The sequence below is a fragment of the Oncorhynchus kisutch genome, linkage group LG4 (genome assembly GCF_002021735.2).
Source record: "Oncorhynchus kisutch isolate 150728-3 linkage group LG4, Okis_V2, whole genome shotgun sequence".
NCBI classification, from domain to species: Eukaryota; Metazoa; Chordata; class Actinopteri; order Salmoniformes; family Salmonidae; genus Oncorhynchus; species Oncorhynchus kisutch.
The window spans coordinates 55406065-55419537 of record NC_034177.2 but is presented as its reverse complement, the minus strand read 5'-3'; the positions used below and the strand labels follow the sequence as shown (position 1 = coordinate 55419537).

General features: G+C 41.4%; 1 protein-coding gene across 2 annotated transcripts in view; it reads left to right on the top strand.

The window, feature by feature from the left end:
• LOC109889705 (cadherin-23) overlaps positions 1–13473 on the top strand; it is a 648086-nt gene that overhangs the window by 601007 nt on the left and 33606 nt on the right. The gene's annotated exons all lie outside the window — the stretch shown is intronic.

Genomic DNA, 13473 nt, shown 5'->3' with positions numbered 1-13473 from the left:
CTAGTACTAGCTACTGGTGTGCACCTGCCAAGCACTAACGCACAAACACACATACATACACACAAACACAGACACACACATGCAATCGCTCCTCTCTTTTGTTTTCACTCTATTTTGTACTCTTTCAAAGAAAAATAACAGATTCATCTACATTCAATATACAAAACATTAGTTGCACCCCCTTTTTCCCTTAGAACAGCTTCAATCCATTGGGGCATGGGCTCTACAAGGTGTCGAAAGTGTTCTACAGGGATATTTGACTCCATTTTGACTCCAATGTTTCCCACAGCTGTGTCAAGTTGGCTGGATGTCCTTTGGGTGGTGGACCGTTCTTGATACACATGGGAAACTATTGAAACCCAGCAGCGTGGCAGTTCTTGACACACTCAAACTGGTGCGCCTGGCACCTACTACCATACCCTGTTCAAAGACACTTAAATATTTTGTCTTGCCCATTCACCCTCTGAATGGCACACATACACAATCCCATGTCTCAATTTTCTTGAGGCTTGCAAATCCTTCTTTAAAACCATCTCCTCCACCTCATCCACACTTATTGAAGTGGTCTTAACAGGTGACATCAATTAGGGACCATAGCTGTCACCTGGATTCACCTGGTCAGTCTATGTCATGGAAAGAGCAGGCATTCCTAATGTTTTATACACCCAGTGTATGTTGCCTGATCATCGAAATTACACTTAAATGTGGAATATGGGACCTGGAATGAAACATCTTACTAGCCTAAGAAGAAAGACATTTTCAGATACAAGGTGACTTTGTAGAGGTAAAGGAGGAGACTCGAGTCCAATGTTGCGGTTGGAATAATAGCTTTTTAAGGATCACTTTACTCTTTTGGTGTGTTGTTCATTAGTCCACTGTTAATACAATCCCCCAAAATGTTCATGTTTTTTAAGATGGAGCACTCTCAGCATAGAGCAAAAATTGTGATGATGATGCTGCCTTTTACATCATGAGTGAACTATCCCTTTACCTCAGAGCTCCTTGGGTACAAGCTAGTGCAAAATGAAACGTCCTTAATCTAGAGGTTTTATAAGTATGCATTGATCACTTCAGTGTCACAATTATGTACATTATTATTATGACATAAAACAGACATTACATTCTTGTAAGGGGGATTAACTTTTTTCAAAGAGTTTGTTTTTCTGCCTAAATGTTCGATCTCTGCTGCTTTGACTCCTGTCAGTCTTCCGCATTTCATTGGAGTCTGGTGTAGTTGCCCTTAGACACTGATCTTGTGCAATTTTTCATTTCCACTAATAGTAGGTAGTATAAATGTAACATGGTTTTGCATTAGTATACACATCAAAAGTCCCAATGCAAAGTTACACCTCACTTTTCTATTTTTAGAGTTATTACATATTTACTTTTTTTTTTAAATTGTACCTTTATTTAACCAGGCAAGTCAGTTAAGAACATATTCTTATTTTCAATGACGGCCTGGGAACAATGGGTTAACTGCCTGTTCAGGGGCAGAACAACAGATTTATACCTTGTCAGCTCGGGGGTTTGAACTCGCAACCTTCCGGTTACTAGTCCAACGCTCTAACCACTAGGCTACGCTGCCGCCCAGAATCCCGAAGTCATGCCGGAAAATGTTTTTGCGGGTGTGACGTTATATGGAGGACCCGACAAGCCAGCCTATGCCCTATAATGTAAACTCCAACAGAAATGAATTCAAATGTATAACTTCAAATTAAACCTAGTCGTTTGCACAAGGGCTGGGACGATACTCGTTAGTATTGTGGCAAGAAAACAAAACATGAAGCTGATTTCAAATTTTTGGGAAAACAGCCCTAATATTGAAATCAAAAATCATTATGTTGTCATCCAGAGTCACATTTATTTATTTCCTAACCTATAGCACAATATTTTACATACAGCAGGTTTTTAAAGGACCAAATAGTTTGGTCTGCCTCCTGTTTTCATTTTTGCGATACTGGTATCGTACTGGCCATAGTGGTGAGCTTTCTGGTGCCAAGAGCTGCTTAGGCATCACCCAAGTGGGTGCTACACAGAGTGGAATTGGAGAAGTCCAGTGGCTATAAGTCAGGCTGGTTCTTAGACTTGCCATATACAAGATCATCAGTAGACTCCATCACCATCATCTACCATCGTCTGACCAGCTCTCTCAGCTCAAGCCATTAACTGTCCCTTTACATCTTCGGAGGATGCAGCTTTCAAATACTTGGCCTCTGTTTGTTTGGCCTGTTGTGATACAGTGGGGCAAAAAAGTATTTAGTCAGCCACCAATTGTGCAAGTTCTCCCACTTAAGAAAGATGAGAGGCCTGTAATTTTCATCATAGGTACACTTCAACTATGACAGACAAAATGAGAGAAAAAAATCCAGAAAATCACATTGTAGGATTTTTAATGAATTTATTTGCAAATTATGGTGGAAAATAAGTATTTGGTCACCTACAAACAAGCAAGATTTCTGGCTCTCACAGACCTGTAACTTCTTTAAGAGGCTCCTCTGTCCTCCACCCATTACCTGTATTAATGGCACCTGTTTGAACTTGTTATCAGTATAAAAGACACCTGTCCACAACCTCAAACAGTCACACTCCAAACTCCACTATGGCCAAGACCAAAGAGCTGTCAAAGGACACCAGAAACAAAATTATAGACCTGCACCAGGCTGGGAAGACTGAATCTGCAATAGGTAAGCAGCTTGGTTTGAAGAAATCAACTGTGGGAGCAATTATTAGGAAATGGAAGACATACAAGACCACTGATAATCTCCCTCGATCTGGGGCTCCACGCAAGATCTCACCACGTGTGGTCAAAATGATCACAAGAACGGTGAGCAAAAATCCCAGAACCACATGGGGGGACCTAGTGAATGACCTGCAGAGAGCCTGGACCAAAGTAATCAAGCCTACCATCAGTAACACACTACGCCGCCAGGGACTCAAATCCTGCAGTGCCAGACGTGTCCTGCTGCTTAAGCCATTACATGTCCAGGCCCGTCTGAAGTTTGCTGGAGAGCATTTGGATGATCCAGAAGAAGATTGGGAGAATGTCATATGGTCAGACGTGTTTGGAGGACAAAGAATGCTGAATTGCATCCAAAGAACACCATACCTACTGTGAAGCATGGGGGTGGAAATATCATGCTTTGGGGCTGTTTTTCTGCAAAGGGACCAGGACGACTGATCTGTGTAAAGGAAAGAATGAATGGAGCCATGTATCGTGAGATTGAGTGAAAACCTCTTTCCATCAGCAAGGACATTGAAGAGGAATCGTCGCTGGGTCTTTCAGCATGACAGTGATCCCAAACACACCGCCCATGCAACGAAGGAGTGGCTTCGTAAGAACCATTTCAAGGTCCTGGAGTGACCTAGCCAGTCTCCAGATCTCAACCCCATAGAAAATCTTTGGAGGGAGTTGGAAGTCCGTGTTGCCCAGCAACAGCCCCAAAACATCACTGCTCTAGAGGAGATCTGCATGGAGGAATGGGCCAAAATACCAGCAACAGTGTGTGAAAACCTTGTGAATACTTACAGAAAACGTTTGACCTCTGTCATTGCCAACAAAGTGTAACGGTTCTCTTGTGGTGAAGGAGAGTCGGACCAAAATGCAGCGTGTAGATTGCGATCCATGTTTAATAAACAAACGTTAAACACGAATCAATTATAAACACTACAAAACAAAGAACGTATCGAAAACCGAAACAGCCTATACTAGTGTAAACTAACACAGAGACAGGAACAAGGACACTAAGGACAATCACCCACGAAACACTCAAAGAATATGGCTGCCTAAATATGGTTCCCAATCAGAGACAACGATAAACACCTGCCTCTGATTGAGAACCACTTCAGACAGCCATAGACTTAACTAGAACACCCCACTAGCTACAATCCCAATACATACACACCACATACAAAAACCCATGCCACACCCTGGCCTGACCAAATAAATGAAGATAAACACAAAATACTTCGACCAGGGCGTGACACAAAGGGCATATACAAAGTATTGAGATAAACTTTTGTTATATGTAATACTTATTTTCCACCATAATTTGCAAATAAATTCATAAAAAATCCTACAATGTGATTTTCTGGATGTTCTTTTCTCATTTTGTCTGTCATAGTTGAAGTGTACCTATGATGAAAATTACAGGCCTCTCTCATCTTTTTAAGTGGGAGAACTTGCACAATTGGTGGCTGACTAAATACTTTTCTTCCCACTGTACATTGCTTGTTTGTATTGTGATTTTGAAATGCTTTGAGATTCTTTGAAAAGCGCTATAGAAATGTAATAAATTATAATGATTATTATTATTACATTAAATATATAACACCATCTAACCATCAAATATGCAGTTATCTTAGCCAGAAAACCAGCCAGCTAAAGTTAGTTACAGTGCCCTCCATAATTATTGGGACAGTGAAAATGTTTTTTCTTATTTCGGCTCTATACTCTATAATGTTTGAGAGTCAGCTAATCCAATAGCGATATAGTAGGTTAAATCCAAAGTAGATACATTCCGGAGGCAATAATCCAGAGGTGGCATTGGCCAAAGGAGAAGAGGGGAAGAGTGAGATTGTAGCTCACCATTGTGAACACTCGATCTGCATGGCTAGTGGCTAACTAACCTGAGCTAGCTAACGCAGAGTAGATTATCCATATGATGTAGAGAAATATTGCATTGTGGGTAGTTTAGAAGATATCTAGAAATAGGTTAACAAATATGTAAAAAAAAATATATATATAACTATGTTTGTAGTTGTAGGTAACCAGATCGTGACTACAACTAAGTCACTAAGTCTTTGACCACACTGTGTTGTTCCTTTGGTGAGTAAAAACTCAAAACTGCTTCCTACCCTTTAAGGTGACTGGGGAAGGGGAGGCTGATCCTACAGTGGTTATTCCTGTACACGTTGTGTCATACTGCAGCACACCTTGCGGGCTGCCACAGAATTTTATGGCACCTCATTTAACTTATTGGTGACAGGGGGCAGATTGAGTAGCTTGGATGAATAAGGTGCCCAGAGTAAACTGCCTGCTACTCTGTCCCAGATGCTAATATATGCATATTATTAGTAGTAATGGATAGAAAACACTCAGAAGTCTCTAAAACTGTTTGAATGATGTCTGTGAGTATAACAGAACTCATATGGCATGCGAAAACCTGAGAAAAATCCAACCAGGAAGTGTGAAATCTGAGGCTTGTAGTTATTTAACTCAGCCCCTATTGTAGATACAGTGGGATATTGGTTATGTTGCACTTCCTAAGGCTTCCGCTAGATGTCAACAGTCTTTAGAACGTTGTTTCAGGCTTCTACTGTGAGGTGGGACCGAATGAGAGAGGAATGAGTCAGGTGTCTGGCAGAGTGCCACAGGCTCTGAGGCGCGGTCACGAGAGAGTTAGCTCTCGTTCCATTGCTTTTCTACAGAGATAGGAATTCTCCGGTTGGAACATTATTGAAGATTTATGATAAAAACATCCTAAAGATTGATTCTATACTTAGTTTGACAAGTTTTTACGGGCTGTAACTGAACTTTTTGAACTTTTCGTCTGACGTTCGGCTGGACCTGAACGCGCTTTTTGATTTGATTACCAAACACCCTAACAAAAGAAGCTATTTGGACATAAATGATGGACATTATCGAACAAAACAAACATTTATTGTGGAACTGTGATTCCTGGAAGTGCATTCTGATGAAGATCATCAAAGGTAAATAAATATTTATAATGCTATTTATGACAAATGTTGACTACCGAATATGGAGGTTATCTTTTTGGCTGCTTTGTTGTCTGAAAGCTGTACTCAGATTATTGCATGGTTTGCTTTTTCCGTAAAGCTTATTTGAAATCTAACACAGCGGTTAGAGTATATATCTAATTCCATGTATAACACTTGAATTTTCATCAACATTTATGATGAGTATTTCTGTAAATAGATGTGGCTCTGCGCAATCACCGCATGTTTTAGAACTATTGAACGTAATGCGCCAATGTAAAATGCGATTTTTTAAATATAAATATGCACTTTATCGAACAAAACATACATGTATTGTGTAACATGAAGTCCTATGAGTGTCATCTGATGAAGATCATCAAAGGTTAGTGATTAATTTTATCTCTATTTGTGCTTTTTGTGACTCCTCTCTTTGGCTGGAAAAATGGCTGCTTTTCTGTGGGTTGGTGGTGACCTAACATAATCGTTTGTGGTGCTTTTGCTGTAAAGCATTTTTTTAATCATTCACTATGGCTGGATTAACGAGAATGTTATCTTGAAAATTGTGTAAAATACTTGTATGCTTGAGGATTTTTACGTTTTTAATTTGGAGCCCTGCACTTTCACTGGCTGTCCCACATATCCCAGAGAGGTTTTAAGTGTCAGCCATTGTTGCCATTAATGCTAGTCAGTGCTTGTTTGACCACCAGAGGGCATCTTTGAGAAGCATTTGACAGTCTTTAATATTGGCTGTACTGGAGAATTTAAAACCTATCTGGTCATTATCTACCTTTTATGGCCATGTACTCTTTTAATCTCCAACCAGTTCGGATTTAAGTATAGCTTTTGTATGCCATGACACCTTTAGTGAGAGGTCTAATGCTTTAATATTTAATCATTTCTGCCCTTGAATTCATATGTGCCTTGCAGCCGTGCCTAACAGGAAAAGGGGGTGCGCCATGTGGCCGCGCCAAACAGGGAAAGGGGAGTTGGAGCTGGTCAGGGGGGATGGAGCTGGTCATCCGAGCTTGTGCCAAGGGAAGGGAGAAGCGGAGAGTCATAGATACTCCCGCTGTTTACCCGTGCTTCATTGCTCTGTTTCGCTTGATGGCCCTCCGATCTGCACTTGTTAGATGGCCCTCTGACCTGCAACCATTTTCTATGGTTATATATGTGTTCCCTACTCTTCCTGTGGTCCACCAAAATTAAGGCAGTTTATACAATTTTAAAAACATTACAATACATTCACAGACTGTGTGCATTCAGGCCCCTACTCCACCACTACCACAAATATACAGTACAAAATCCATGTGTACATGTGTGTATAGTGTGCATGCTATCGTGTGTATGCATGTGTCTGTGCCTGTGTTTGTGTTGCTTCACAGTCCCTGCTGTTCCATAAGGTGTTTTTTAATCTGTTTTTAAAATCCAATTTTACTGCTTGCATGAGTTACTTGATGTGGAATAGAGTTCCATGTAGTCATGGCTCTATTTAGTACTGTGAGCCTTCCATAGTCTGCGCTGAACTTGGGGACTGTGAAGAGACCTCTTGTGGCATGTCTTGTGGGGTATGCATGGGTGCATTCAACATGTCAATACCTCTCGTAAATACAAGCAGTGATGAAGTCAATCTCTCCTCCACTTTGAGCCAGGAGAGATTGACATGCATATTATTCATATTAGCTTTCTGTGTACATCCAAGGGCCAGCCATGCTGCCCTGTTCTGAACCAATTGCAATTTTCCTAAATCCTTTTTTGTGTCACCTGACCAAGGATTTTTGTATCATCCTTGTAATTAACTAAACATCACTACTCATAGTTATTTTTAAGACTTGGTTATAGTCCAGGTACGACAAAACTATGGTCTGCCTTGTTGACCGTGCTGTCAAGAAGGTAGAGCAGCGCCTTATCATGGACATACTTTTCCCCATCTTAGTTACTGTTGTATCAATATTTTTTGACCATGACAGTTTAAAGTCCAGGGTAACTCCAAGCAGTTTAGTCACGTCAACTTGCTCAATTTCCACATGATTTATCGCAAGATTTAGTTGAGGTTTAGGGTTTAGTGAATGCTTTGTCCCAAATACAATGCTTTTAGTTTTAGAATATTTAGACTTATTCCTTGCCACCCACTCTGAAACTAACTGCAATTCTTTGTTGCAGTGTTGCAGTTATTTCAGTCACTGTAGTAGCTGACATGTATAGTGTTGAGTCATCCGCATACATAGACACTCTGGCATTCCTCAAAGCCAATGGCATGTCATTAGTAAAGATTTTTTAAAGAAATGGGCCTGCCCTGGGGAATTCCAGTTTCTTCCTGAATTATGTTTGAGAGGCTTCCGTTAAAGAACACCCTCTATGTTCTGTTAGACAGGTAACTCTTTATCCACAATATAGCAGGGGGTGTAAAGCCATAACGCATAAGTTTTGCCAGCAGTAGACTATGATCGATAATATCAAAGGCCGCACTGAAGTCTAACAAGACAGTCCCCACAATCTTTTTATCATCAATGTCTCTCAGCCAATCATCAGTCATTTGTGTAAGTGCTGTGCTTGTTGAATGTCCTTCTCTATAAGCATACTGAAAGTCTGTTGTCAATTTGTTTTCTGTAAAATAGCATTGTATCTTGTCAAACACTATTCAGGTACAGGCTGATTGGTCAGCTATTTGAGCCAGTAAAGGGGGCTTTACTATTCTTAGGTAGCTGAATGCTTTCCTCTAAGCCGGAGGGCACACACTTTCTAGTAGGCTTAAGTTGAAGATGTGGCAAAATCGTCTGCTATTATCCTCAGTAATTTTCCATCCAAGTTGTCAGACCCCGGTGGCTTGTCATTGTTGATAGGCAATAATAATTTTTTGACCTCTTCCACGTTACGGAATTTAAAATGATAATGCTTGTCTTTCATAATTTGCTCAGATATGTACTTGGATGTGTAGTGTCAGCATTTGTTGCTGGCATGTTATGCCTACGTTTGCTAATCTTGCCAATTAAAAAATTATTAAAGTAGTTGGCAATATCAGTTGGTTTTCTGATGAATGAGCCATCTGTTTCAATAATAATAATAACAATATTTATTTAAATAATTGATAGTTTATATGGTGGCACCAAAAATGTGAATTAATATTTACAAAACAATTTTCCAAACAAAACACATTACAAAATTGCAACATGTCAGACCATAATAAATAACACATAGACTATTCAAACCATCAACTCACTGATGGTTGAAGATGATGGGCGATCTGCAAATGCAGCCTGGAATCTTTTGGCATCACAGCACAATATCAACATCACTCTAATCACAGTCAGAAGACAGTTGCAGAAACTTGAGTGGACTTATGGAATGGATTTGTAAGACTTATTATATATATATACTTTTTTAAACGTTTTAATTTAACCTTTATTTAACTAGGCAAGTCAGTTAAAGAACAAATTCTTATTTACAATGACGACCTACCCCGGCAAAACCCAGATGATGCTGATCCAATTGTGCACCGCCCTATGGGACTCCCAATCACGGCTGGATGTGATACAGCCTGGATTCTAACCAGGGACTGTAAGTGATGCCTCTTGCACGTAGATGCAGTGCCTTAGACCGCTGCACCACTCGGGAGAAATGACCAATATATAGTTATTTATTTTCAGAACATAAACCATGTGTGTTCTCTTGGATCAAAGATGGCGACAGTATTTTTATCATTATTTTATTAAGCATACAGATGTTAATGAAGAAGACACATTTGCCTCGGGATCCATCCCAGTTGGTATTCTGTGGAACCATACGTTTTTTTGGTGTGGCCTGTTGTCCAGCCCTTTGTCCACTGATCTTCACAGATGGTTGTCGGCAAATCAAATCAAATTTTATTGGTCACATACACATGGTTAGCAGATGTTAATGCGAGTGTAGCGAAATGCTTGTGCTTCTAGTTCCGACAGTGCAGTAATATCTAATAAATAATCGAACAATTCCCCAACAACTACCTAATACACACAAATCTAAAGGGAGGAATAATAATATGTACATATTGCAATTTTCTCATATGGATGAGTGGCATAGGCATGGTGCAATAGATGGTATAAGATACAGTACATACATATGAGATGAGTAATGAAAGATATGTTAACATTATTAAAGTGACCAGTGATCCATTTATTTAAGTGGCCAGTGATATGAGTCTCTATGTAGTTAGTGATTGCTGTTTAGCAGTCTGATGGCCTTGAGAGAGAAGCTGTTTTTCAGCTTTGATGCACCTGTACTGACCTCGCCTTCTGGATGGTAATGGGGTGAACAGGCAGTGGCTCAGGTGGTTGTTGTCCTTGATGATCTTTTTGGTCTTCCTGTGACAATGGGTGCTGTAGGTGTCTTGGAGGGTAGGTAGTTTGCCCCCGGTGATGCGTTGTGCAGACCACACCACCCTCTGGAGAGCCTTGCTGTTGAGGGCGGTGCAGTTGCCGTACCAGGTGGTGATACAGCCCGACAGGATGCTCTCAATTATGCATCTGTAAAAGTTTGTCAGGGTTTTAAGTGACAAACTGTTGCGCTTTCTTCATCACACTGTCTGTGTGGGTGGACCGTTTCAGTTTGTCTGTGATCTGTACGCCGAGGAACTTAAAACTTTCTACCTTCTCCACTACTGTACCATCAATGTGGATGGAGGAGTGATCCCTCTGCTGTTTATTGAAATCCACGATCATCTCCTTTGTTTTGTTGACTTTGAGTGAGAGGTTGTTTTCCTGACACCACACTCCGAGTGCCCTCGCCTCCTCCCTGTAGGCTGTCTCGTCATTGTTGGTAATCAAGCCCACTGCTGTTGTGTCGTCACCACCTGGGGGGCGGCCCGTCAGAAAGTCCAGGACTCAATTGCACAGGGCCGAGTTGAGACCCAGGGCATCCAGCTGAATGATGCGCTTGGTGGGTACTATGGTTTTAAATACTGAGCTGTAGTCAATGAACAGCATTCTTACATAGGTATTCCTCTCGTACAGATGGGACAGGTCTGTGTTAGTGTGATGACGATTGCATCGTCTATGGACCTGTTGGGGCGGTATACAAACTGAAGTGGGTCTAGGGTGGCAGGTAAGGTGGAAGTGATATGATCGTTGACTAGTCTCTCAAAGCACTTCATGATGACAGAAGTGAGTGCTACAGGGCGATAGTCATTTAGTTCAGTTATCTTTGCCTTCTTGGGTACAGGAACAATGGTGGCCATCTTTTAGCATTTGGGGACAGCAGACTGAGATAGGGAGGGATTGAATATGTCCATAACACACCAACCAGCTGGTCTGCACATGCTCTGAGGACGCGGCTAGGGATGACGTCTGTGCCAGCAGCCTTGCGAGGGTTAACACGTTTAAATATCTTACTCACGTCGGCTACGGAGAAGAAGGGGGGGGGGGGCTCAACGGTGGCACTGTGTTATCCTCAAAGGTGGGCAAAAAAGGTGTTTAGTTTGTCTGGAAGCGAGATGTCAGTGTCTGTAACGTGGCTGTTTTTCGTTTTGTAATCCGTGATTCCCTGTGGACTCTGCCATATACGTCTCGTATCTGAGCCATTGAATTGCATGGTTGTATGCTCTGAAAAAACACATTCACGTTTTTAGTACACAATTATCATTTTTATTACACAGTATGCCTACACATTGATAGGTTATTTAAAAATGTTTTTAATAAAATGCACTGAAACCAAAATACCTTTAGTTTTGGTGATCCTCTCAGCTATGGCTAATTTTCATGTCCTCTGGTGGCTCCAGTCCTAACCCTCCAATGTATTGAATGAATGTATTAATTCCAGTCATTTACCATTCTCATTCTCTGACTGGTTGTTTGCGGAGTTCACCATCTCATTTTCAAGACCTTGTTTAAAAAATAACAAACTTTTTTGAGATTATTTCGTTTTCAATTGTATTTATTTTTTATTTTTTTATTTCACCTTAATTTAACCAGGTAGGCCAGTTGAGAACAAGTTCTCATTTACAACTGCGACCTGGCCAATATAAAGCAAAGCAGTGCGACACAAACAACACAGAGTTACACTTGGGATAACAAACGGACAGTCAATAACACAATAGAAAAATCTGCAGACAGTGTGTGAAAATGAAGTAAGTAAGGCCATAGTGGCGAAGTAATTGCAATTTAGCAATTAACACTGGAGTGACAGATGTGCAGATGAGGATTTGCAAGTAGAAATACTGGTGTGCAAAAGAGCAGAAAAACAAAAACAAACATGGGGATTTTGGGCTATTTACAGATGGGATGTGTACAGCTGCAGCGATTGGTAAGCTGCTCTGACAGATGGTGCTTAAAGTTAGTGAGGGAGATATGAGTCTCCAGCTTCAGTCATTTTTGCAGTTCGTTCCAGTCATTGGCAGCAGAGAACTGGAAGGAAAGGCAGCCAAAGGAGGTGTTGGCTTTGGGGATGACCAGTGAAATATATGTGCTGGAGCGTGTGCTACGGGTGGGTGTTGCTATGGTGACCAGTGAGCTGATATAAGGTGGCGCTTTACTTAGTAGATGGCCTGGAGCCAGTGGGTTTGGCGACGAATATGTAGTGAGGACCAGCCAACGAGAGCATACAGGTCGCAGTGGTGGGTAGTATATGGGGCTATGGTGACAAAACGGATGTCACTGTGATGGACTGCATCCAATTTGCTGAGTAGAGTGTTGGAGGCTATTTTGTAAATGACATCGCCGATGTCAAGGATCAGTAGGATAGTCAGTTTTACGAGGTTGTTTGGCAGCATGAGTGAAGGAGGCTTTGTTGTGAAATAGGAAGCAGATTCTAGATTTGTCTGGAAGGAGGGTTTACAGTCTAGCCAGACACCTGGATATTTATAGTTGTCTACATATTCTAAGTCAGTACCGTCCAGAGTAGTGATGCTGGGTGGGCGGGTGAGGGCAGCGATTGGTTGAAGAGCATGCATTTCGTTTTACTGGCATTTAAGAGCAGTTGGAGGCATTGAAGCTTGTTTGGAGGTTTGTTAACACAGTGTCCAAAGAAGGGCCAGATGTATACAGAATGATGTCGTCTGCGTGGAGGTGGATCAAAGAATTACCCGCAGCAAGAGTGACATAATTGATTTATACAGAGAAAAGAGTCAGCCCGAGATTTAACCCTGTGGCACCCCCATAGAGACTGCCAGAGGTCCGGACCACAGGCGCTCCAATTTGACACATTGAACTCTATCTGAGAAGTAGTTGGTGAACCAGGCGAGGCAGTCATTAGAGAAACCAAGGCTGTTGAATCTGCCGATAAGAATACGGTGATTGACAGAGTTGAAAGCCTTGGCCAGGTTGATGAAGAACGCTGCATTGTACTGTCTTTTATCGATGGCGGTTATGATATCGTTTAGGAACTTAAGTGTGGCTGAGGTGCACCTGTGACCAGCTCAGAAACCGGATTGCTTGGTGGAGAAGGTATGGTGGGATTCGAGATGGTCGGTGATCTGTTTGTTCACTTGGCTTTCGAAGACTTTAGAAAAAGATAGATAGATAGATAAAGGTCTGTAACAATTTGAGTCTAGAGTGTCTTCCCCTTTGAAGAGGGGGATGAATGCGTAAACTTTCCAATCTTTAGGAATCTCACACGATACGAAAGAGAGGTTGAACTAGTAATACGGCTTGCAACAATGGCGGCGGATAATTTTAGGAAGAGAGTGTCCAGATTGTCTAGCCCAGCTGATTTGTAGGGATCCAGATTTTGCAGCTCTATCGGAACATCAGCTGTCTGGATTTGGGTGAAGGAGAAGCGGGGCGGGCCTTG